This window comes from Pantherophis guttatus, chromosome 2 (assembly GCF_059756535.1).
Source record: "Pantherophis guttatus breed Tessera chromosome 2, ASM5975653v1, whole genome shotgun sequence".
In the NCBI taxonomy this organism is placed as follows: domain Eukaryota; kingdom Metazoa; phylum Chordata; class Lepidosauria; order Squamata; family Colubridae; genus Pantherophis; species Pantherophis guttatus.
Window position 1 is genome coordinate 197317621 of NC_142064.1, and position 27420 is coordinate 197345040.

Here is a 27420-nt window from a genome sequence, read left to right on the forward strand (position 1 = left end):
GCAGAAAGCAGACTCAAACCCACACTGATAATGAGCCATGACCTAGGACCAGAAGCCAGACCGCAGCTGCATCATTAGCCACTTTAAACCCCTCCAATCCATACATGAAGCAGACTGACACCCACCATGAAGAGCTTGCACGGCCACAAACACGAAGCCAAACAACAACAACGCAGCTCACCAGCTCAAATCCCCCTGCAACTCAGACTAAGCTGAGCACAACCAAGCCCCCACCCAAACAGAACACACCCCCATCCAATCAGAGCACAACCAACCCCCCATCCAATCAGAGCACAGCCAAGCCCCTAACCAATCAGAACACACCTCCACCCAATCAGAACACAGCCAAGTTCCCACCCAATCAGCTCACATCCCCACTAGCAGTTAAAAGGAAGAGACAGCTGCGATCTCACATTGCTCCTGGAAGCACGAAGCCGAGAACACCAGCCTGAAGATGACGAATGAGACTTCGTCGAAACGTCGCAAAGACACTTCCAATTTTACGTGGGAGAAGACCCGAATAACCAAAGACCTACATACACACACACACACACACACACACACACACACACACACACATATATATAAAATCAAAAAACCTTTATTAAATTTAAAATATTAAAATACTAATACAGATAGGTCTGTAACAAAAATAGGTCCATGATAATTGTACAATTCAATGTCGTACAACAGTACACAAATCTTAACTCTATACATATATTCTCAGATATTCCTTCTTGATCGAATATATGTAAACACAATTTATGCTTTATTTTGATCTCTATATTTCCTATTTTTATTTTCTATCCATTGATACCAGTTTTTCCAGGTTGAGTAATATTCCGAGTCTTCCTTGTTATTTAATTCTATAGTAAGTTTGTCCATTTCTGCACACTCAAAAATTTTCCGCATTATTACACAATCTGATGAGTATATATTTTAATGGTACTTATAACTCATCCTAATAACCAGCAGACTCTGGGCAGTATAGGCTACAAATCAGTGGTGGGTTGCATTGCTCCCGGTTCTGTCCGGTTCTTGCGAACTGGTAGTAAAAGCAGTGGGAGGCTCCGCCCACCCACCCGGATATCATAATGGACGATCTGCGCATGTGCAGAAACTTCTGTGCATGCATAGAAGTGCGCACATGTGTGCGCATGCTTTCCCTTGCGAACCGGTAGTAAAGGTAAATAGAACCCACCCTGCTACAAATACAACTAAAAGAAATAGAATATATACTTCAAAATAAAAAGATCATTGGAAAGCAAAAACAAACTCAAAAAACAAACCCTAAGGTTGATTGGAAAGAGGGCAAGGGGATGGGGGTGATTTTTCCAAGAAATAAGAATAGTCAAGAAAACAAAGATCATATGCAGATCACAGAAAATCAAAAGGTGAAACTGTTTAGGAGCTTATATGCAAATGCCTGGAACTGAAAGCCAAGGTGGAAGGTTGGAGGATCAAGAAAAAAAATTACCGCAGACATTAGAGAAACATAGAATATAAATAACCAATAGGATACAGTTGTCTCTTGAAAAAAGGCAGGGAAAGTATACTAAGGGTAGAAATATCCTGCTTGTCCGAAAGGGTAGAGGCTTTCATAAGAACTTACAAAAGGAGCAAACCCTTCCACTGAATTGCTCTGGATGTCCAGAACCAAGTAAATTTGAGGTCTTGGCCAAAAAGCTAAAGATGACCTTCAAATGGATGAAAATGAAATTACAGAGGCATTGTAAAAAGAGACAGCATGGATGACATGGACCACCAGATGAATATTAAGAAATTAAGTATTCTGGACACAACAAAGGGATCACATTTCTAGATACCTTAAAAGATTGTGTCCTGGACCAGCTAATTAAAAAGTCAGCTGCAAAATTCAATTTCTTGTGATAGAAAACATTCCTTCTGGGTGGGATGGTTTCACCATCTTTTGTTTTGATACTGTGTAATGGATTGAACTGACGTCAGGCTGTTTGCTTGTGAACTGTGTGAGAAGTGGCTCTCACATATATCTACTAGCCAGTGGTGAAATTCAATTTTTTTTACTACTGGTTCTGTGGGCGTGGCTTGGTGGGCGTGGTGTGGCTTGGTAGGCGTGGCTTGTGGGCATGGCAGGGGAAGGAAACTTCAAAATCTCAATTCCCTCCCCACTCCTGGGGGAAGGATATTGCAAAATCTCCATTCCCACTCCACTCTGGGGCCAGCCAGAAGTGGTATTTGCCGGTTCTCCAAGCTACTCAAAATTTCCGCTACCGGTTCTCCAGAACCTGTCAGAACCTGCTGGATTTCACCCATGCTACTAGCATATGTTTGAGTTCAAGCTCACCTTGGGTCCCCTCCCCCCCCCATATTACTTAAGCATTAATATATAGGCAATGAAGGTTTATCAGTTCACATTCTTCCTGATTTCTCACCAAGTGTTGTAATAAGGGCCTGTTATAGCAATGCTCCCTTTTCTTCTACGGATCACTAAGCAGAATGGGAAGAAAACCTATAATAAGGGATCCATCTCTTGACAGCCAAACTGCCAAGAATTTTGGAATTCATTATTCTATTACATTTGGAGAGCACCAGGTATTTATTTGTCTGTTTGTTTATTTCATTTAGAAATAAACTCCCTCACAGAGTGGCTCTGGCTGGTGTCAAATGTTAAAAACATAAAAACCGAAGATATATATATATATTTTAAAATAGAGGCGAGGATGGTTAAAAATTGATATTACATATGAATTAAAAGACAGGGAAATGGACTTCAGGGTGCTCACTTCATGGTTTAGAGTTGATAAATAAAAACCTCGCTGCCATATTGGGAGGATTTAACATTCTTCAGCAATAGGAACTATAAAGGATGACAAAACCCTAAGTCTGATGCTACATTTTTCACCCTGGCAGCAGTGAGACAAAGCTAGTAGTTGTCAACATTCTCATGATGTTAAACAAGCCCTACCTGCACTGGCCCATGAAACTGTTATATGCAGTAAGATCCATCTGAAGCAGTCCTGACTTTCCAGATGTTCACTGCTTGAGTGTCTGACCTTTGAAAATGTTTGGCAAGTATTTATAATGAGCAACACAGATATAATGGAGGAAATGACTATTGGAAACAATTATGATTGTTTTTATATATTATGCATGACCCCAGTTATGTGACTCAGCATCTCTGATCTTAATTATTTTCTCATAACAGAAACAGATTGCCTCTGAAGCTTGTGGAGATTTAGCATGTATTTGGGTATATAGCTTTACTTCTCTTCTGACTTATAAATAAGCAAGCATGTTAAGTATATAAATATATATACTGTATGTATCTTTTTAAACCTTTCTGGAGCTGAGCTTGCATCTGTGAACCTTTCTCCTGGAGCTAGATTATGCACAACAGGCAGAAGTGCAAATGAGCAAGAATCACGTGCGATCATGAACAGGCTTATTAGTCAATTCTTCGGAAGAATTAGTTAATTCTTCAAAAAATATATAGGACCACTACGTCATAACCTTCCTACTGCATTTCAGGGGTAGGAGAGAAACAGAAAAGAAGTGGTTTGTGTTGTAAAAGCTTAAAATAAAATGAAACATCTGTTTGGCAAAATGCCAATGTTATAAATAAGTCTCGGAGCATTGATATTCACCCCACTCAATGCATATGCTTCCTCTTTCTCCTTGTTAGCATCAAGAAACAGTCCCATAGAGCCTTAGGTTGCTTTGGAAAAGCAGACAAAAAAAAATCTTGGAACTGATTATGGGAAAATACCTTTATGGACACAGAAGGGTCAGGCAGAGAGAATGCCTGCTGACGTACCTGAGAATACAGCAGAAAACAGGAGCCAAGTGCTGGATTAATCTCCAGAAAACACAGTAGCTCCTGCTATTTCAGGCATATATATAATGACATGTGTGTGTTTATGTATATTGTATACAAGTTTGTAATTATATGCAGTTTCTACTCTTTTTATTTTTAATTTTTTTAATTTGATTTATATGCCGCCCTTCTCCGGAGACTCAGGGCAGCTTACAATGCGCTAAGCAATAGCCTTCATCCTTTTGTATATTTATACAAAGTCAGCTTATTGCCCCCACAAACTGGGTCCTCTAGTTGAAGCTCTAGTGCCATTTTTCATTTTTAGCAACCATAACTCTTTCCATATCTTTTTTTTTCTTAACTCCAGCAAAAAGTTGTGAAAATGGCTTCTTAAATTCCACTCGCAGATCTGTATAAATTAATGCTATTCTGGTCTGCTCTTTCTGCCAACTTGTATTTATGAACCATCCTGAAATATGCCAAACTTGAGCAGTGGCAGGCAGGCACCCAGTTGGGCTATCATGAACAGCAAATGTTTCTTTCATTGCCCAGTCAGAAAAAGGGGCATTTGCACACTAACAATATGAATAACTTTAGTTGGTGGGCTGAACTAGAGAGCAAAATATTTTTGGCTAACTCTGAGCCAAAATTCAGTATTAGCATAGTTTTCACATGCATTGCCTGCTTCTTCCTTTAGAAAGTAGAGTGTATCCTCCCAACTTAGGCCAAATCTCTTGGGACAAGTGCTTGTGATTGTTAATTTCTCTAAGTGGAAGCAGTCTGGAACATTCCTGAGTCATAAGGCCCCATCTTGAAAACATGGGATAAAGTTAGCATTAACAACTGGTACACTGAGACAGCTAGTCATAGTTTCCACAGTAACAGTTCTTCGCCAGCTACCAAAATCTTTTCTCGACATTAGAGTCAAAAATCTACCTGGACATTTTCAGATTTAGGAAAAAAACCCTGTAGGAATAAGCCCTTAGTGTAATGGGGAAGGAAGGGGGAAGGACTAAAACATTTTTAAACCCTGGCAACTAACCATCTTGACTTCTCTTCGTACATTGAAAAAGTTCCTGCCTTCTAATCTCAGCTACTTAATTCGTTTATCCTTCCAGTTCCCTCAAAACACTTTTGGAGGTGAAAAAGTACTGGCCATATATAAAAGCCTGGCCATTTATAAAAGAAAATAACTCCAGCATTTTAAAAGCACGTTTTTTAAAAACTTATTTTATTTTGGAATAAGTTGTTATTTCCTGTTATTTGCATATGAGATCTTCTAAGGTTTGGTTTTAATAGGAATGCCCTTTTATCAATTTCATGGCATATAATCTGGAACAGACTTCTTCAACCTGGTATTTTCCAGGATGTGTTGAAATGGCAACTCCACAAATTCATCAGCCTGCATCTGGAGAATACTGGGTTGGGGAAGGTTGTTCTAAAAGAATCATTTTCAGTGTTTTCTCACTGAAGGCATGTACAGTGATAAGACAAAGATGCCTTGCTCTTTATATTATTATTCAAATGAAAAAGGAAGCATTGTTTCAGACATGCAGAACATTAACAATATAAACACACTAATAGTAGGTTAATAGAAATACCCATTAAAACTGAATATTAAATGCTGGGGAAAAAACCACGGAACTTTATATACCCTAGATGCATGCCAGTACTTAGTAGGATTCCTACAGTCAGAATTCAAACGAACTATATTTTCAGTACTTTATAAATGTGATTTATCTTTGACTCTCTTCCAGAAATTCAAGATTTAGATCTATGGGCAATTCTTTCACCTTACAACCCTACAGGCACTATTCAATTTCCTACATTTAAAAACAAATCTTCTTGAGTAACATCAGTGCCCTCCTTTATTTTAAAAAATGCTTCTGGATTCTAAGTGGACCTCACAAAAATGAAGTTTTGTTTTCTTAGAAAATAACATTATCTTTAGAAAAGTAAGAAGGATGGGCAGCCACAGTTGTATTTTGGACTGTGCCCACTTGCCCAGAAAATATTTTTATAGGTAGCATGGAGCATTCTGGGAGCTAGGGGAAAATGGTTGGCAAGGAACATTCTAGTAAATCAGTGCCTTAAAACTAGTCATATTCCTCTTGGCAATCATCTTGCCAAAGCACCCTAACATGTCTTCCAAACATGCCAATCATCCCCAAATTCCAGGAATCTCTAGTTTATACATACACAGTTCACAGTGCCACAGTGCTAAAATAATATCAGTGTTATTTGGTACGAGTATATTTTTTTATTCATTTGCCTTATTCATTTGATTAACATTTTCAGATTTTTTTTGCTTGAACATTTTCTATGTCTGATTTTATCTAGGTGGAGATTTTTTGTGGGTGGGTGGGTGGGATGGGATGGGGAAAATGTGAGGGAATCACTGGCTGAAGGAGAGGAGGCCCCAATTGGAGGTGAGTAGGTTAAAAGACATTCCCGCTTAGAGTTCATTCAGGGGAGGAAATATTTGAAGTCTACTTTAGGTTTCTATTTGGTGTTTCCCAAGGGAAAGCAGACAATCTGGTGAGATTTTTGTAAACTGGTCATCAACAATAAAGAAACCCATTTTATCATTCTGGGAGCTGTTGCTTGCACTTGACAGATAGCCTAGTTGGAAATTCAGCATAAAAATATATGAAAAAATAAGCAACGAAGCCATTCAGTACCTATACTGACATACTATGTATAGACCCAAAACCTGTATGAAACTAATCAGAGCAAGAAAATCACATTGCAGGAACAAAGTTGAATGGGGCACGATGTATGGGGAGCTGAAAAGGAGGAGTGTGAAGAGACTCAATAATATTATTAAGTTGATGGGAAAACTTCATTAATTTGCAAAGTAGTTTGGTGCATCAGAAGGTCTGGATACAACTTCAGTATTTCAATCTGTGTGGCTGCAAACCAAATAGCTCCTCCCAGTTTGCATGCTGCAATGCTTCATGATAGGTCAATTATGTGTTTCCTCCCTAATATCAGCCCATCAGATCACAAACCAGGCTGAGGCACTGAAACTTTCCCCTCCTGATATTTTACAGGAATTCTTATTTTCTGGATCACTCAGTGCATTACATCAGTTTGCTTGAACCATGAACCCAATGCCTTAAATCCAATGAGTAAGCTAAGATGAGTATTACACTAAAGTGCAGGTCATAACTTGCATTGATATATTGATATAAAAACCAGAAGGAAAGATATGGAGATTAACCCTATTAGACTGCGAAACAATAAAAACAAGGTGACAAGTAATACAAGCATGTGAGTTAAAATATCTTGTGCACATTTGAATGCTCTTCTCTTTGAGCAATAAGTGTGCAAATCGAATCTGCAAATAAGGACCCAGTACTTGCATGGACATTTAAAAAAACCTAAAGTAAAGCAAATAAGGACGCAGTACTTGCATGGACATTATAAAAAACCTAAAGTAAAACATAAAATCCTAATACATTATATCAGATGAGTTTAAATGAAAGTCGCATTTAGATACACAGGAAAAGAAATGCTGATACGTCACATTACCTATACAAGAAGCTGATCCTAAAATACTAATAATCACTAAGAAGTTGCTGATGCTTCCAATATGTGACAAAGTCTGACAAAATGTCGCTTGTGTAAATCTCATAACTGCTCACTTACAGGAAAACCCAAACAGGTAATAGATTCCCAACACATCGGACTAATCCATTTGTATCGCTTTTCCAGTACTATCATTTTCTTGGTCATGCAGGATTTTAAGGAGTTGTGGCTGAATTCTCAACATTACCAAGACACAGTAATTGGCACCAATTAAATTGCTACATTCATGTTTGAATTGCTTTTACTGGCAAGTCTCATTGTCTTATTTATACTGAAAGTATACTGAAAATATGTTTGCTTGTGGTTTACTCTGAATCAGGGCCAGGAGAAAACAAATCATTTCAAGTCTCCATTCTGAAGATGGTGTTTTCTCTTTGTAAACTAGACGCCACCTCAGTTCTGCGGCATTATTTATCTTTCTCTCTTGCCTTGGACAAGCTATAAAATAAATTTTCATTTCTTTGAGGCTTGTGGATGCATTTTTTTTCAAAAAAAAATTATTCTACTTTCTAAAGAACTGCAGACTTGGGCATTTTCCAACACATAGTTGAAACTAGGAGAAAAATTCTTTCAAGCTGGAGAAGCCAGAACATTAACTGTTCAGTACCCAAATATCACAGCTAGATATAAAAGCTCTGAACCCTATATAGATTACTGAGAATGAAAATTATAATGTCCAGATTTCTCCCCTGCCCTGGAGGATTTTTATATCATCAGATTAAACATAGAAAACGTATAAAGGTTGCCATAACAGGAGGAAAATCACAGTGATCCATATTATGTATATACTAAGCCAATAAGGAGAAAAATACTAAAGGATATTAATACAAACTATCAACCTTCCTATCCTATATTAGATAATTGAATGACAAAAATCTGAATAAATATGGCATGTATGTTCCCAGAATTTTTTTTGTCATTTCCTATCTCTGGCTGTTCTTTGCCATATTCTTCCAGTTTAATTCTCCCATATTCTCTCCAAGTTTAAGTTTCCAAAGAGATATTTTCAGAATTGTATTTTCCTTCCAGTGCTGGGCAAAATATGTTCTTGCTGCTGTGAGCACATATTCCTTGTGGGGTTCCCCCCCTCAGGATTCTATGTAATAAGAAAAAAATGTGGTTTCATTTCAAATTTGATTTCCAAAATGTTCTGTATTGCACCATGCTTGTCTTTCCAGGACTTTACTTGTCACCAAATATATTCTGTTTCATATCATTTCATGTTCCATGGCATTTGTGACATTTATTACTGCATGGTTATGAATCTTAAGGATTGTAAATAGAGTTGGATAACTTCTGTATATACTTACCATTTTATTAATTATGGTACCATGAGATACTTTGTCACTGCTGTGATGCAGAGCTAACACACAGGCATTTAATGCATTCACACTAAAGGCAGTGTTCTGGGAATGAGTTGAAGCATTTCTTTGTTTAGTTATTGCAAAAGAACTACCCACTAAGACTTGCAGAAATCCTACTGCCTTAGCTTTTATTTTATTTCTGCAAGTTTTTTTCTTTTAAAAAAATTCTTTCATTCTTTCTAAAAACAAGCCAATCTCTGTAAAAGTCAAAAGTCCTCAGTGAGAAAGGAAATTATTCTTACTGCTGGGAATATGAAAGAGTAGACCCTTGTGTTCTCTTCTTTTCCTAATTTAACTTAATATACTTCTTTTTCTTCTACTTCATCCGATGAATTTTTAAGGAACATTGGAGGCCGGCTGAATCTGTTGTTAGCTTAGTCTTTATAACAGGGACAAAAGAGATTGAAGAGATTGTAATCAAGAACAAAGAAGAAGGGATCCCTCCTACACCTCCTCACTGGCATATTGGTCCCTTGATTCTTTTTTTTTTTTTTTGCATGCCTTGCTTACAAAAACATTTCCTTTTAATAAAAGATGATGGATCACAGCTCTTATGCAGTTTTATCTGACAGCATGAAAATACTTCATTCCTGTAAAGATAGTTTCTTCTTATGAACTGCTTTTTAAGTTGAATTACCTATGGTAATTGAATTTAAATAAATAAATAAAATAAATTTAATTAAATTAATTAAGTTAAATTAATTAAAAAAATAGGGACGCAGTGGCTCAGTGGCTAAGATGCTGAGCTTGTTGATCGAAAGGTTGGCAGTTCAGCAGTTCGAATTCCTAGTGCTGCATAACGGAGTGAGCTCCCATTACTTGTCCCAGCTTCTGCCAACATAACAGTTTGAAAGGACCTAAAAAATGCAAGTAGAAAAATAGGGACCAACTTTGGTGGGAAGGTAACAGCGTTCCATGCGCCTTTGGCGCTGAGTCATTCAGGCCACACGACCACGGAGGCGTCTTCAGACAGCGCTGGCTCTTTGGCTTTGAAATGGAGATGAGCACTGCCCCCTATAGTCGGGAACGATTAGTAAATACAGTATGTGCGAGGGGAACCTTTACCTTTATCTATGGTCTACTTGTTGCTTTCCCCCCCTCACTTATTTCAATTGGCTAGTCCAGACTTTCTGCTCTCTTACCAAAAAAAAAAAAAAAAAAGAGATAAATATTTGTATAAACAGTAAGTAGGAATCAAATATCTAAGCAAAGTCACAAATATTTTTTGTTGTGCACTTTAACTTTGGCAATTTCACATTCCAGCAGCAACTGGTCAGTAGAATACCAAGGGGATATTAATAAGCTTGTTGTGCATTTTTGAAACAGAGGGTATACCCATGGTTTCTAAAGTATTATTAATATATTCAGAGAGTATACAAGCAATAACTTACAATAATGCATAATTGAGCAGAAAATTAATTATGCCCTATTACTCATCCATTTAGAAAGGACCCTGTAGATTTATTTAAACACGAATGCCAAGAAAAAAACACATGCATTCCTTTCATACATTTTAAAGGGATTTCCCCCTTTTTTGTTTATACAAACAAACATAATTCCCAGCATCATTTTAGTTATCTACCAGGATAAGCCAGGCCAGAGCAATTTGAAAGTCAGAACAAACTTTAATTTTGTATCCAAAATGAGAACATTGTTCTGAACTGTAACATAATTAAATGATTCAAGTCACAATTCTCAGGTCATAGATTCACACTAACAATAAAGAGTATCTATTGATCTATGTATTCTTTTAAACTAGAGTCAAGAAGTAATAAAATAAACTTATCTCACAGTGGTGGGGAAAACAGGAGGCAGGAATGCAGGTAGTCCTCATTTAGCAATCATACTTGGGCCTGGCAACTCGGTCGTTAAGCGAAGTGCTTGCTAAGTGAAAGCATGGCCATGTTAATGATCTTACTTCAACTAATACTTTGCTTCATGGACATGAAAAGGTCATAAAAATGAGCATTGGTTGCAAAGTTATTTTTCATCATTGTTGCAAGTATGAATGGTAGCAGTTACTAAATGGGACAGTTACTAAAAAAGACTCCTTGTATTAGGTTTGCTTGCCACCTTGAGTTATACATTAAAAAAAGATGGAATTATCGTGCGAGAATACCTCTAACACCATAAAACATCTTCCTATCCCATGTCCTTGGGAAGGACTTGATGAGGGTGGGGGTGTAAAAATGTCAAATCCAGTCTGAACATTTGACTGACTGTGTGACTAACCATAACTGGAAAAAAACAAACAAACAGCATCTGTCAATTGCAAAAGGCAGCTTTGCATGAAGCATCTTACATCCAGTACCTTTAACACCATCAAACACCATCATTTCCCTCTTTTGGGAAGGATTCAATCAGTGGATAAAAATGCCAGCTTGCACCTAAGCATTGTGCTGACTGTGTAACCAATCATCATCATCATCATCATCGATCTGCCTACTCCATCTTCTTGGGAAGGACTGGCTAGGAAGACAAACATGCCAAATCCAGTCTAAACATTTGGCTGGCTATGTGACCAACCATAAAATTGTGATGCTAGAGGTGGTTTCTGAACTTTAAACATTGTAGTCATAACCCAAGAATCTTCCTGGGAGAATTGCACATAAGCTGCTATACATGAAGATCATCCTTTTAAGTAGATGAATTGTGCCATTTGCAATCAGAACCCTGAGATTAAGGGGAGGGGGCTAATGTACCAGGTCTCCTGTCTAGTTTAGTGACAGTAGCTGCAAGGAGCTGACAGTTCTGATTGCCTGACACAGGATGCTTGCACATGTCCCACTGCATGCTGGCTTTAGTACTTTGTCATACTAAAGCTGGAAATAAGTTTAGGAATAAGCTAGACAAAGAACAGAAGAGGTCAGTGGGGAATACCGTAGAGGTCAGGCACTAGGTCAGGCATACCAACAAAAGGCTAGAGGTTAAAGCTGAATCCAGGCAAAATTAATGTTGTGCTTTTAGCAGAACAGCAGTAGGAAAATGCAAGTGGGATCACACAAAATAAAAGAAGAGTAAGGGGCTCTGACAACAGCTGTCAAAATTGTAACATTCCTCAATAAATGCAACATTCCTCAGGACTAGAGAAGTAAAATTTCCAGAAACTTTGAATTCTTGAAGAAAAACTCAAGTGTCTTGAGTTTTCTGTCACTTAAGCCTATATCCTCTGCTACCCTTACTTTCTGTGCCATCAGGCTAGCAAAAGAATTTCACTCAGAAAAAAGAAGCATTTTTTTTTTTTTACATCCAAGAGAATTTTTGGAACTACCACTTCCTGCTTCTGTCAACTTCAAGGTCTTCCTTCTCTTGGTTTTCTAACTCCAGAATTTTGAGATTTTCCTCCAGGATAGGAGAGAACATCAATCAAGTTACAAGCCAGAAGAAAGCTGAATATCCAAAACAAGATACAGAATTAGAATTCAGTTACCACAATCCCTGGCAACAGTTAGGAAAAGCAATGCAATAAAACTCAATACAAGTTTTACTACATATATAATTTTATATGCCTCACAGTTGTTTTTACTCTCATATCAATTAATGCTTCTTAGAGTATGTTATGTCCCAACTAGTTCAAATACTATGTCCAACTGTTAATAATAAAGGTGGGAAGTGCTGAATTTTTTTTCAGGCAGGAAGTATTGCCTAGAAGACAATTTTCTTCAAATTCCAGCATTCTTGATTGTTGGAGATCTAAAATGTTGAAGGGCTATGTAGAGTGGCTAGAAGTTCATTTTCATAAATGATGGCCTAGAAGTTTTCTGGTGAATATTTTAATTCCCACATATTTGGTGACCTAGAACAATCAACCAGCTGAACAGAACAAAAGCAACCATATAAATCTTTAGTATCCAGGTTTCTGTCTCATATACAAGGGCTAATTTATTAATTATATGGTAGAATGTCTCCCAAAATTTAGAGCATCATCCTCCAAACCTCACTGGTAGATCTGATGTACTACTTTTATATTCAGATAATGCAGCCTTCATCTTCTATTTCACCCATTGGATTGAACAGAGCCCTATGAATTAGCAAAAAAATTAAAATCATGGTTGTTTCAAAAAATTTAATCATAATTATAGGAGACAAGGAAAAGGGAATAACACTAAATAGGTTCAGATCTTCAAATATCTCAGACTTATTTTCTACCCCACTGGCTTGTGGAGGCCCCAAACTCAATCTCTATATGAGGTCAGAAGTACAGTTGCCATACTAAAAGTTTTCTGTATGATAGAAGGTAATTTACCTATCTAGTGGAATAAAATTATTTGAGGGCAAAGTATAGTGCGGCTGTCTTAAAATTTCCAAATGTAAGAATTTAGAACCATTAGATGTTGACCCCCCTCTCCAGTTGTACAATCTGTTTTACACTTTGTGTGGAAACTACTTGGTGTCACCCTAATACACTGTAGAGTCTTCTCTACAGTGTATTGATTTCAATTGGACTGATCAGGCCAAAGCATTTTTCAAGCAACATGCCAGGTACCAGTATATGGCATGTTGCTTATATATAATCTATATTAATTACCAGTAAACGAATTCACAAAAATGTGCTCCTTTACAATACTATCTGTACAATACCTGTACAATACTATCCTTCAAACCACAAGAAGATCTTTCCCACTTGCCTGCTAAAATGCCCTCTCCCCTCTGCTCTTTTGGAAGATAGATTCTGTAACATACCTAAAGAGTTGCTCCTATCTCTGCTTCCTCTGTCTCTGCAGCGAAGGGGAAATTGAAAACATGGATCATGTGTTACTGCTGTCTTTTTAATAGATGTCTTCTAGATTTTAATAGAAATCTACAAGACATGTATAATGTATATTTCCCCATTTATCATATGATACCCAGGCAGGTTGGACTCTGATTACCTTATTCTCCTGTTAATTGACCAGAAGGCAGAGATTTAAATATAGTGTAGCCCAGTTTTGTGTCAGAACTATGATCAAACATAAATACCTCCTCCGAGTGAAGCGATGCTGAACTTTGCCTAGGTTGCCATTATTCAATATATTTTATAATCCCGTCTACTTTACACACATACCATTCCATGTCTTATCTTGCTATTTTCTTGCTGTACTTGGTTGGATCATAACCGTCATAATCCCAATCAAGTCCTAGTAGGGCTTCAGCAGGTACTAGGTTCAATGGAAGTTGGAATAACTTTACATTCTCCTAGGATCTTGTTGATCCTACTACTTCTTCTTTATGTATAGTTATCTACCTTATGTAACAAAAACATTTAGACTATAGATTGTAATTTTATAGGTTCCTATCAGGCCTTAATCCATATACTTTGCAATTCTATGCCAATAATTCTTTTTTTTTTTTTACTTTTGTATTATTTCAGTATGATGTTTTATTTCTATTTTAGAATGATTGTTATGTTGCTTTATGCTGGTCTATGACCAAAATAAGCAATAAACACACGAGTAATGAACCAATTGGAAATAGTGACTACGATGTAATTCCTGTGAAACACATGAGTGCACCAAGGTTGGGGGGAGGGAGACTAGTATTAGCCAGTGGTGGTATTCAGCTGGTTCTATCCGGTTTGAGCGAACTGGTAGTGGCAGCTGCGGGATGGTCCGCCCACCCACCTGGACGTCATCATGTCCCGTTTTTGCTGCTCTGCGCATGTGCAGAATGCCCTGCGCTCACATTTGTGGACCGGTAGCAAAGGTAAGTGACTACCACCCCTGGTATTAGCACATTTGATTTAAAAAGAAGGAATTCCTCTAAACAGTAAATGTTTTTTTAAAAAAAAATTAATAAAAATTAAAAGGGAAAATAGAGGTCTAAGTCTTCAGAATGCTTAGAGATCTCAGTATTTTGAAAAATGTCACCATACACGCTAACTAGAATACTGTATATTGAAGCTAAAACTAAGATCAGAGACTCTCTTGTGTCAAGCTTAGATCCTGATGTTTACCGTATAGGGATCCATCCATGTAATTCTGGTGGAAGCAATGTGGAAGTTATTTGCCATTGCCTTTTTCCAATGTTTCCCCCCCCCTCCGTTTCCCATGTGTGTTCCTAATGGTCTTAAGGTTTATCCAGATCCAACCAATACAGCCAAGCTCTTTGCTCACATCCAGGCAATGTTAGTTAGAAGCTGCTACTTACAGTTAGAAGCTGCAACTAACCAGAATGTTTTACAATACATCTGAAGTAAGAAATGTTGGGGGAGTTGGCAGTCTATCAGATAATAGATATGCTACAGAAAGAAATGGAATTGGAAGATGTAAGATAGTACTGCAAACAGAGGTTACCAGATGAAATCATAGGCCTTCAGGACAAATCATGACTAAATAAATCATTGGGTCCAGACAATATCCACTCAAGGATACTGGGTGGATACTTGGATTTTAATAGAGTAAAAACAAATGTGAAGTTGGTGATCTTCTAATGCAAATATTCAACTTTTCCCTAGAAAATATCTTTTGATTCTGAGGACTGGGAAATAACCTAATTCCTTTGCTTTTTTCATATTTCTAATGCATTCTCAAATGCACATGATATGCGTAATAAGACCAACACCAGCTAAATAACTTTCAATCATAAATTCACATTATTGGGAATAAACAATAGACACTTTGAAACATTATTATAAAATTAACATATATCACATTGTTTAGTTCAAACCTTCCCTCCCAAAAAAGGAACATTATAAAAGAGGGTGGCACTAAAAGGATAAAATTTATTTCAGTAGCAAGAAAGCAAGCCTATGTTACAATTGTGTTTCTTTCAAATAAACAGAGGGATGTTCAAATAAACAGCTATGGGATTTGTGTTCCTGCCTCATTGCTGTATTTTAGTTGCCTGTGCATTTTAATCTAGATGGCCTGTCGTCATGGCATTCTATAGACTAGTCAATTTTGCTGTATCACCAACTGGATTTGAAATGAAGTTGTTTCTCAAAGACCACCCAGGAAGTTAATTTTTGAAATTGAAATCAGGATTTGTAGCAAGTAGTTCGTGTTCTTTCACAACAGTGCTTAAGAAGATGCCCTACAAACACACATGCACTGAATGTACTACACTGTGAGAAATACTGGTGTGATGAAGTACCCACTCTGGTGAGTTCATAGGTCAAGTAATAGAAAAGTTCTAAATGAGCTCTTCTGAGCTCACAATACTTGTTTCAAATTCGAGACAGGTTGTTCCAGCATTACTGGAAGCATCCCAATACTGTTCCAGTCATTCCAGAAGTTTTTCATGCTCAATTGTTCTAATTTGTGTTCAGAATGGGGGCTTTGGATCTTGCAATGGGGATGTTTCAAGTTTCAGATACTTGCAAATTGGTCAAAACAGCATAAGGATATTACAGAAAAGCCAGAAAAACTGTCATGAATTCAAACTGGAGTATTTTGAACTTGTACCCAGGGCATCCCCTCTCAGAAATTTTTGAATTCAATTTAGTTTTCTTGGGACATAAATGCCAGCACTGTCTATAAAGGAGAAAAAATCAGTAGCAGGTGATACAGAAGATGCCTGAAACATGGAAAAGTATAACTAGCCATTTCTATCTTTCCAGGAGATGTTGCTGTAGCAGCAACTATGCTAAAAGCAACTATGCTAAAAGAGCCTTGGTAGTACAGTGGTCTAAAGCACCCTGTTATTAAGAACAGCTGCCTGCAATTACTGCAGGTTCAAATCTCGCCAAGGCTCAAGGTTGACTCAGCCTTCTATCCTTTCCTCTAAATTGAGGACCCAGTTTGTGGGGGCAATAAGCTGACTTTGTATAAATATACAAAAGGATGAAGGCTATTGCTTAACGCATTGTAAGCCGCCCTGAGTCTCCGGAGAAGGGCAGCATATAAATCAAATTTTTTTTAAAAAAGTTTTTTTCTTCTGCAATGATCAGCAATATTCTGAGAACAGTATATTATATCATCCCTTTTCACTTTTAGTGTTTAGCTCTCCAGAAAGCCATTTTCACACATCATGGAGTTCATCTTTAACTAATGAAAGTAAAACCAGTACAGTTTTAATACTCTTGAAATCTGAGCTTAAAGCTATTACAAAAAAGGATGCTAAGCAGGACAGAGGGAGATGCTTTTTTCCATCCTCAGGCAAACCAATAGACTTTCTTCTTTCTTTTTTGAGTCCTTATGGTATTGCAAACAATTTATGTTTCAAATGCTAGCCACTGTATTCCATTGGATGGACACAAACAGGAGAAAAATCTTATTTTGGTACCCTAAACTGAAATTAGGAGATGGGAGTTATTGGGCTGAATGGTTTGTCCCCATTTCTCTTTTAGACCTTTGAAGTTCAGCCCCTGAAATAAGGGCTTTGTAACTCCGCTTTATATTGAGATGCTCCTTGGGAAGCAGTGAAAGAAAGAAATTGAGGGAAAACGAAGCATTTAAATCTTTGCAAACGCTGCGTTTTGCCCTTTTGGAAACCGATCCCAAAAGCAAATATGGTTGAGCCCTCCACATCTGGATCCGTTAAAAACAAAGTTTCCATTTGCAACTTGTTTTCAGGCTGGTGCAACAAATAAAGAGCTGAAGAACTAAAAGCAAAGGGAGACTACAGAAGGGCTTACCTTAACTTTGCAGAAAGGGCTTTCGCCAAACGGCGCCCAGAACTTGCTGGGACTCCCCTCCAAAAGTTCGTTTTATCTTTCTTCTGAAGTTTCTCCGACTGCCCCGAGTCCTTCAGCTGAGCTAGGCAGTCTTGCAAAAAAAAGGAAAAAGGAAAAGGAGAAAAAAAAATGCCTGGGGAGGGTTGTCTGAAGCTTGAAGGGGCGGGACTGGGGGGGGGAGGAGGAGGAGGAGGATGCCCAGAGCGCCCACTGCCTGGCTAGAGCCTCTGGTTTGTTTTTTTATTACCCCCCAGAGTATTCGTCACAGGATCCTTAAACCGAGCCCTTGCTCCAGCTCTGCAGCGGTTCTTTTAAACCAACAAGAAGCCTCTGCCAGGAATGAGGCTTTGCGGTTGTTGATTTAATCCTACTTTGGGTTCAAACTTTTTGGATCGTACTCGCAGACAGAGACAGGAAGGATGGAAAGGGAAAAAGAAAAAGAAAAAGAATCCTTTTGATTTTTTTCCCCTCCCTTTCTGGAGAAGAGGGGCAAATTAGGGGTGTGTGGGGAAGGCTAGCTCCAAGTAACTGGAACTGGGAGGCGCAGGTCAAAAAAGTCAGAGGAAGACGAGAGCTGGTGCGAACGGTCCGAATCCCATCCTCCAAGCGGTCCGAATCTCATCCTCCAAGCGGAACAATCCCAACCGAATCGGTGTGGGTCTGTGCATGGTGCAGATCTGTTTACAACTGGACTTTAAAGGGTTGCGAGCGTCTCAATCCCATTCTGTGTCCCTCTGGTGGGGATGCCTGCTTTCGATTCTGGCCTTTAACCCCCCCCCCTCTCCGCCGCCGCCGCCACCCCCTTCCTACCAGCCTCCATCTTTCCCTCCTCCCTCGGTTCGCCCCTTTCTCGGGATATGAGGAAATGTTTAGAAAATCCGCGGCCGACGCCAGCCGCTGACTCATGTTTTCATTAAAGAAGGGAGGCCTCCCGCCACATGTGAGGAGCGCTGCCCGCCCGTTCGCTCCTCCTCCTCCTCCTCCTCCGGCCCCGCCTCCGCTCCCCTCCCTCGCACCTTCTTGGCGCGGAGTGGGAAGCTTGGAGAGGCGTCCGGACCGGAGGGTGGGGTGCGGGGGAGAGCGGACGTGGTGGGGCTTATCGGCGGAGATAACCCTGAGTTAGCGGCCTGCCTTGTTCTTTCTTTGCTGGGAGGGATCGCTGTTGGAAAAAGATTTTGCGAAGGACACCCACCACCATGGGCTGGTTGACACACAGACCCTTAGGGAGACGTGCGCGTGTGAATCAGAGTTTGCTTTCTGTGTTGATAGCTTCCCCGAATAGGGGCTGTTGAGGAGGCCCCACACAAAAGGCCATAGGGCGGTGGGTGGGTTGTTTTGAGTGTAGGCATGAAGAAAAGAATTGAGATACTTGTTCGGTGGGCTTTTGATGAGGTCAGGACAAATTCCTCAAGGAGTCATTCTGCTAGGTAAAAATAGAAATAGAAAAACAGAGTTGGAAGGGACCTTGGAGGTCTTCTAGTAGTCCAACCCCCTGCCCAGGCAGGAAACCCTACACCACTTCAGACAAATGGTTATCCAACATCTTCTTAAAAACTTCCAGTGTTGGAGCATTCACAACTTCTGCAGGCAAGTTGTTCCACTGATTAATTGTTCTTGAAAAAAACCATTGCTACCAACCTGCCTTCCATTGAGGACCTGTATACTGCACGAGTCAAAAAGAGGGCTGTGAAAATATTTACAGACCCCTCACATTCTGGACATAAACTGTTTCAACTCCTACCCTCAAAACAATGCTATAGAGCACTGAACATCAAAACAACTAGACACAGGAACAGTTTTTTCCCAAACGCCATCACTCTGCTAAACAAATAATTCCCTCAACACTGTCAAACTATTTACTAAGTCTGCACTACTATTAATCTTTTCATCGTTCCCACCATCCATCTCCTTCCACTTATGACTCTATGACTGTAATTTTGTTGCTTGTATCCTTACGATTTATATTGATATTGTTTCCTGATTGCTTATTTGTATTCTATGACTATCATTAAGTTGTACCTTATGATTCTTGACAAATGTATCTTTTTTTTTATGTACACTGAGAGCATATGCACCAAGACAAATTCTTTGTGTGTCCAATCACACTTGGCCAATAAAAAGTTCTGTTCTGTTCTGTTCTGTTCTGTTCTGTTCTATTCTATTCTATTCTATTCTATTCTATTCTATTCTATTCTATTCTATTCTATTCTATTCTATTCTATTCTATTCTATTCTTGTCAGGAAATTTCTCCTTAGTTCTAAGTTGCTTCTCTCCTTGATTAGTTTCTACCCATTGCTTCTTGTCCTACCCTCGGGTGCTTTGGAGAATACACAAAATACACAAGGCTTGACACTAACTCCTGAGAATACTGGCCAGCTGAAAAAATAAATAAATGGATCTTGAAAGAAATCATCCCAAGAGTCCTCACTCAAGACACAAATGACCAGGATCAAATTATCCTACTTCAGAAATGTTATGTAAAGACTCGGGTCTCTTGGAAAAAAGCTCTAATGTTGGGAAAAGGGCAGAAGGAAAGACAGAAAGAGGACAACCAGCTGCAAGGTGGATGGACTCAGAGTGGCGAGGGGAGCACATTTGGAAGTGCTGAAGGAACAAATTGCATAGAAAAAAGTCTGTGTGATCACTATGGGTTAACAACCTGATGATACATAATCAGCCTAAATAGGTTTGTACCTGGCTGAACATAATTAAGTGTGGATGATAGTCAGGGGTTAACATGGTTAATATGTGGATGGAAGACCACCAGAAATCTCAAGAATTTAAAGACAGGATATCCTGGAAGAAGACTATAGCAAACTAAGCCTTTTCACTGCTAAGAAAAAGCAACCGTGTATGTATCTGAAGTTAGAGATGAGCTTTGGTCAGAGAACATGTATTAAAAACCAAGTTTTCAGGGGCTCATTAATATATCTTTTAATGTAAATGTATATAATTTGAATATGGCAGATAAGTAGAAAATTATAAATACATGGGCATATTCATAATTGTTTTGCTCAAAGTTGGGAAATTTAAAAAAAAATCTCAGACAACTTTCTGGGGCCAATTTGTTGGAAAATGGCAGTGAAACATTAAAGGGTTAAGCTGTGAATACTTCATAAACTCTTCCCTGGACTCTCTAAGAATCCTTGGATATTCACCAGTAAATTAAACCAATAAATTTAAAAAGCCAGTCTATTACCTTTAGTTTTTGTAGGATGGTATCTCATTGTCATTATTCAAATACAGTTCCACTGCCAACCCAGTTGCCTTCTGCACAAGATAAAGAAGAAAGTACTCTTTTGTCCTTGATTTCAAATGCAAAATATCTTGAGCCAACCTCAAGCCAAACCTTTTGTTTAGGGCCAAACAAAAAAAGTCAAAGATATAAACACAGTTTCATGTTCTCTGAAACATAGCATATATAAATGTGACTGAAAGCCACCATCTCTAATACCATTGAATTTGGTATCATTAGAAGATCCACTCAGTTTTTGGAATGTCAACATCTTGATTTCACATCTAAGCAATCATATGTCTACACTATGAATTGATCTACTAGTATGGCTGAACTCCTCAATAATACACCACAATTGAAATAAGTGGGGCTAATTCCTCAGTATTCATATTCAGGCAATTTAGTAAATACATTATTCTATGCTCAGAATTAATTTACTCAGTTCAGAAGTTGCACAATGCAGCCTTGTTTGCCTAGATTAGCGTAGGTGGAATTTGAGAAAACACAGTGCTTAGTAGAGAAGCAACAGGCATAAAGTTGTACTGGTTACCAGTTTGATTCTGGGTATGATTTAAGAGATGGCTCTTATCTATAAAGTCCTTCAAGAGCAGCTTATCTCCAATTATCTCTGATGTTGGCAAGCTCCATGCACAAAGCTTGTAACATTCCTCAGGAGACCTCTTCTCCATTGCTGTCCTGACCTTTAAAACAGCACCTCCTCCTCCTCCTCCTCCTCCAGGATCCAGCTAGCTCTGACCTTGCCAAGCTTTCAGAAGGCATTAAGGACCTCTTATTTTCTCCCCAACTTTGGGTCTGGGATTGGTATGACATACTAGAAAATTTTTGTTTTCCCCCAGCACTTTTTCAATTTACATGTCTTTGTTTTTGTTTTTTTTTAATATCTTTTTATTATGTGGTTCTATTATACTGTTCTTCAATGATGAGTGCTGTCCTGAATTGTATGTTGAATAGGTGTCTATAGAAATTGTTCAGCTAAATAAAATCAGAGGTGTTGGTGTTTTCCAGAAGCTGCTGAATGCTTGCTTGGATGCATCCTTGTTAAGCTTAATTTTCTTGACCCAAATGACTAAAGCAAACTGAGTTTATAAATGTGAGTTTAAAGCCATCACAGAGTATGTGATTGAACAGACTTACAAGTAGTCCTCACTTAACAACAGTAATTGGAATTACAATATTGAATTTCCATTGCTAAGCAACATGGTCATAAGGCACAGTGTGATGTGACTCCATTGCTTAGCAACAGCAATCCTGGCAGTCCCCATTGCTGCTATTAAGCAAGGATCTCAGGTTTTTATTCAAGGACCTCAAGTGATTTTGACTTGTGATTTCCTGTTGGCTTCCAACAGGCAAGTCAATGGGGAAACCCTCAGGGAGAGTCCTGCACTGTTTTCAAGCAGGCCCACAGACCGGTGAGTGGTATGGAGTGTTGCCAAATGAGGTGTGATGTTGCTGCATGAGTGTGGCTGAGTGCAACTACTTTCATGCACTTAACAATTTGTTTATGACACTCTCCACTTTTTTCTTCTGGTCCTCTATTTAGCAGCTGGAAGATACATGGAGTTCAAAACAAACAACTTCAGTCTCTGCCAACTGAGTTTGTTAATCTCTAAAAAGACTCATCTTTAGGCCAGTGTTGGCTGATTACTTTTACTCTGGAAGGGCTTTTGAGCATGTTCCAATTGTTTTTATTTATTTATTTATTACTTCCCCCCCCCCCCAAAGTACAAAATTTAGACTTCTTGTAAGGTCAGCTACTACACACCATATCCTCTAGAGCCAAGCTATTTGTTAATTCGCTTGTTTATTTATTCTTCTCTTGGTGGAATTTGTAGTAATTTAGCAGTAATAAATAAACTTGTAAGGACACTATGAAGTGCGGGGTGGGGGGAGGTATTCCCTGAGATCTCATAACGAGCTCAAGAGAAATAGCAGCAAGAGCAACTTATAGGTGCAATTTGTAGCCTTCCCTGCCAGTTTCCCATAAATGGCAATTGCAGTTGGCAGTCACAATGGCTGTTGCAAATGAGAATTAAGTGAGCATTGAATGCTACAACTGTTAATAAGCTAGTTGCCAAGTGGCTAGATCACAATTATGTACCCACAGGGTACTTCAACAGCCAGAACTTTGAAGACTGGTTGTACTCACCACCATTGCAATTTCAAACAGCCGCTGAATAAGTGGTTGTTAAACGAGGACTACCTGTGCTTTGTGCAGATGACATTTTATGTTGCAAATTCCTGAGAACTTAAAGCACAAGTGGAAATGGTAAACATCCGACATCTTTATCAAAGGTTGGAGGGTTGCTTTTATCGGCGCATAAGATGTACCTGCGATGAACTAAGATTATTTAGCCGCAGGTAGAAAGGAAGAGAAGGTTGCATTATAATGATGCAATGATTGTTGGAGTCCATATGCTGCATTAATTCCTGAGCTTAGATGGCATCTCAAATAGCCATATCAGGGAAACAACAATAGCTCCAGGGGAGAGAAAGCTTTTCTATAGGCTCCATATGCTCCTTTTGGAGCACTGAAAATAGACCATCTTGAAGTATTTTATCAGTCTGGAAATTAGTGCAATAAGGGTCCTGAGATGAAAGAGCAAATGGTTTATTTTATCTGCAATCATGGCAACATATTCTGAAATGGAGCCCAGAGTGAAGCAGGAAGTTCTGTAATGATGTCTGGAGATATCACATATCCAGGCCCTGGATAACCATTCTATACAGCTCACTCCTGATACTGATGGATTCCTATCTGAATGTTTCCCCTTTTAAGAATTGAAAACCTGCAGACTCTGCGTCGGAAAACGAATAGCACAGGATTATTTGGAATCTTTCTTTTGTCATTTATTTCTCATAACAGATTTCCCCAGGCAGCACCTCCAGATGAATTAGACTGCAGCTCCCATCTTTTCTGGCTTTAGAAATACTTGCTGGATTGATGGAAAACTAGAGAGGTGTCAAGTTGAAGAAGGTTGCATTAATTCATGTGATGTTAAACAGTATTTTTTTTCCTTTTGGGAGGGAATTCCTGCATTGTTTATGTTCTGTATAGATTTGAGTATAGCAGGGAAAAATAAATGACTGGGCTGCACACATTTTTCCATTAAGGATAAATAGTCTCTTGGATGTGAATTCTACAGTGTAAGTTATGTCTTTTATCTTGCTCCTCTCATTCCTTAGAAGACTGAGACAAGAATTAGTGATAAGACTAGGATGTTTAACTTTGCTTAAAAGTATCATTTTAAAGAGGCATTCTTGAATTCATGCCTCATTCTGAAAATATGATCCCAGTAAGTGTTGCTAATTCAGTTTGAGCCCTGCTAGGAATGCTGTACTCCTTACTTATGAGTAATTAGGGCAAGGAATATTTATTGGAACATTGAGTCCATTCAAAAGTAGAATGTTTTCTGTTTCTTCTGACTTTTTGAATGCTCTAGAGAATATAAGAATAACAGTGTTGTTTTTTAGGAATTCTGCAAAAAAAAAAATAGATTTAAAACCATGGCACAACTTTAGGGATAGTGCTTTAGACCTCTATGGCCCTTGAAGTCTCCCAAATGTCCAACACCAGCAATTGGTGGGCAGATACTGATGTTGTATTGATCTTAGAGAGGAACTAATGGCACGTGTGGCTAGCAACATCCAGACCCTTGAACAAATCTGATAGAGACCCCTCAACTTGAGACAAACTCAAGGCCTGGGAGAACAGTCATGACTTTAGGGCTTCTCTTTCTCTCCCTCTCCCTCTCCTTCTCCCTCTCCCTCCCCCTCTCTCTTTCTTTCTCTTCTTCTTCCTCTCCCTCCCACTCTCTCTCTTCCTTTCCCTCCTTCTGTCTCCCTCCCTCCCTCTCTCTCTTCCTCTCTCGTCTTCTCTCTCTCCCTCTCTTTCTTTTTCTCTCTCCTTCTTCCTCTCTCTCCCTCCCCTCATCCATATCTTTCCAGAAAAACCAGCCCAAGGTGGTTTTATTCCATTGTTGTACACTGCCCAGAATCACCTTTTGTTAAATGACTGTATATATAAATTCATTATGACTGTATATATAAATTTATTTATTTGTCAGCACAGACAAATCCTACCTGTCTTCTTCATGCTGAATAATGGGAAAGAGAAAATGCATCCCTGTTATCTATCAGGCCAGCATTACCAATGTTGTAAAACTACCTTGATCATTTTTGTAGGGTTCCTCTCCCCTCCCCCCTCCACAACAGTAATAAGCAAAATTTTGGGATCAACTCAGCACTATATCAGGCAGATTGGGAATGGGCATACCATTTTGAAAGCAGTAGAGTAAGCCAGACTGCAACTCAGATAGGCATGTAGGTGCAGATTTTAATTTAATAGCATGCACATAACCTTATTTAGGTTGTTGCAGCCAGTGGAACATATTACATGGAGTTGCAAGAACCTTTAGCTAAGCCTATCTAAGAGCAATGTACTTGTTGCCAGAAGAGGAAGACAGCCACTTTTAAACCATGTATGAGAGCAGTTTAGCATGGCAGCTGAATCCTATTTCAGCACTGGGGATCGGACAGTGTCTTTTACTGCCCCCAGGAACAGCAAGCCAGCTCAGGAATGCATTTACATGGCCCATAAACTCTGTTCACTAACGCTTTCCTGGACTTAATGGTAGGGGAGGTCTCAGTATTGGAAATGGGTTGTATTCATTCTTCCCCTCAACATTATATGCCTTGGAAAAGATACTTTATCTTTTCACAAGGAAGTACAAAATGCCACTGAAAGGTTACATTTGGCAGAGAACTTTTTTTAAAAAATCCTGTCTTGCTCCTGTTCAGCCCTGAGTTTGTTATCTGAGTTTGTTCGTTGCCATCTCCTCCCACTTATGACTGTATGACTGTAACTTGCTGCTGGTATCCTTAAGATTTATATTGACTGTTTCCCTATGACTATCATTAAGTGTTGTACCTTATGATTCTTGACAAATGTATCTTGTCTTTTTATGTACACTGAGAGCATATGCACCAAGACAAATTCCTTGTGTGTCCAATCACACTTGGCCAATAAAGACTTCTATTCTATTCTATTCTACACCAGGAGAAGGGCAGTCATGCTAAGAGGTTATATATGTTACCCATGAAATAATCAAGGAGCTTTTAAATAATAACTGAAATAGGCATCCTGGTCCCAAGTCACTTATACAAATGTGGGAGTTGTTTGTTTTAGTTAAATGAAAAACCTTATGACCTCAGATGTGTTAATTGCTGATGCCTCATGGCTGAAAAATGTCATGCTTTCCTTCACTGTCTGTTCCAGTGTTTGATGCATTTCTGTTTCCTAAAGTAACAGGCAAGAAGGAGGTTTCTTCCTTATTTGTATTGATTGTGTGGATCCAGTTACCAAAAATGAAACTTTCTTGATGAGGAATCAGAAGCACAGCAGTGCACGATGCTCCCTCTCTGGTAGCATCCATTCCTTCAGTTGCATTGCAATAAGGCAGTGCATAACCTCAAAGTGCCATATGGCACTGACCTTTTGTCTGTAGATGTGGCTGTTCCCAGAACTCCCCCCCCCTATTTAAGTGCTTTGCATAACTAACTTGGTGGGAGAATATTCCCACCAGAGCAGCAGCCCTGCTCCAATGTGAGTAATAATAGCAGTGTCTTCCGGTTGCCCAGTCATTTGAGCACATCTGGAGACACTTACATTCTGAAAGGATTAACCATTTGCTAACTGAGATATTGAAGATTTATACAAGCAAAGATAGGGGAGTGGCAGTTCACTATACCAATTGGTCTGGTCTGTTTCCCTTTGCTCATTTTGGAGTTTCACTACTACCCATTGCCAGAATGGTTTCAAAGAAATCCGGAGTTTGGCTCTACAGTGATGCTGAAAAGTTTGTGAACCCTTTTGAATTTTTGATATTTCTTTATAAACATGATCTAAAATGTGATATGTTCTCCACACAAGTCCTAAAATTAGATAAAAAGAATCCTATTAAACAAATGGGTCAAGGACATTATACTTGTTCATTGATTTATTGAGGAAAATAATCCGTAGCTATATATGAGTGTGTGGCAAAAATATATGAACCTCTAGGATTAACATTTCATTTGGAGCGGAAATTAGAGTCAGGTGTTTCAATCAATGGAATGACAATCAGATGTGAGCGTGGGAGGTCCTGCCTTATTTAAAGAGCAGAAGTCTGAGTATTCATTATGAAAGACTGATCTTTATATACTTTTGTTTTCCACTTGCATATTTGCTTTAGTTTTATACTTTTGATATGGTCAAATAACTACATCAATAAAATTTCTATTTTATTCTACAACATAGGTATGTGGAAGTTTGGCAATGGCTTAAACAACAGAGATTTCTGACAAACAAAACAACTGATGATGCTCACCAGGCTGAAAATGGCTACACAAATTATTCCAAACAGTTTGGACTGTATTTGTCCACTGTTGGGCAGGTTCTGTACAAATGGAGGCAATTCAATACCCTTGTTAATCACCACAGGAGCGGTTAATCAAACCAGGATTACTTGCCATCACTGATGGAACTATGAATTCTAGATTGTATCATCAAAATTCTGCTGGAAACTGTCAGGGTATCTGTCCCTGAAATGAAGTTCATGAGTAAGAAGGTCATGCTGTAAGACAACAACCCACAATATACAAGCAAATCAAGCAAATAGCAGTTAAAGCAAAAGAAAGTGAATGCTTTTGAATGGCTGAATCAAAATCTTGACCTTAATCCTATAGACATATTGTGGAAGGATTTGAAAGAATAGTGTTACATCATGGGACACCATTAGGAACGGGATAGTCATGGTTACTAATAATGGATAGCCGAAGATA

The 27420-nt window shown here is 38.7% G+C and overlaps 1 protein-coding gene across 1 annotated transcript in view; it reads right to left on the minus strand.

Moving 5' to 3' along the window:
* The window catches only part of PDGFRB (platelet derived growth factor receptor beta), a 95789-nt gene extending 77473 nt beyond the window's left edge, over positions 1-18316 (minus strand). Inside the window, exon 1 of the mRNA XM_060688520.2 lies at positions 17306-18316. The gene's annotated coding sequence lies outside the window, so the exon portion shown is untranslated. The remainder of the gene's footprint in view (positions 1-17305) is intronic.
* Between the last annotated feature and the right edge of the window lie 9104 nt (positions 18317-27420).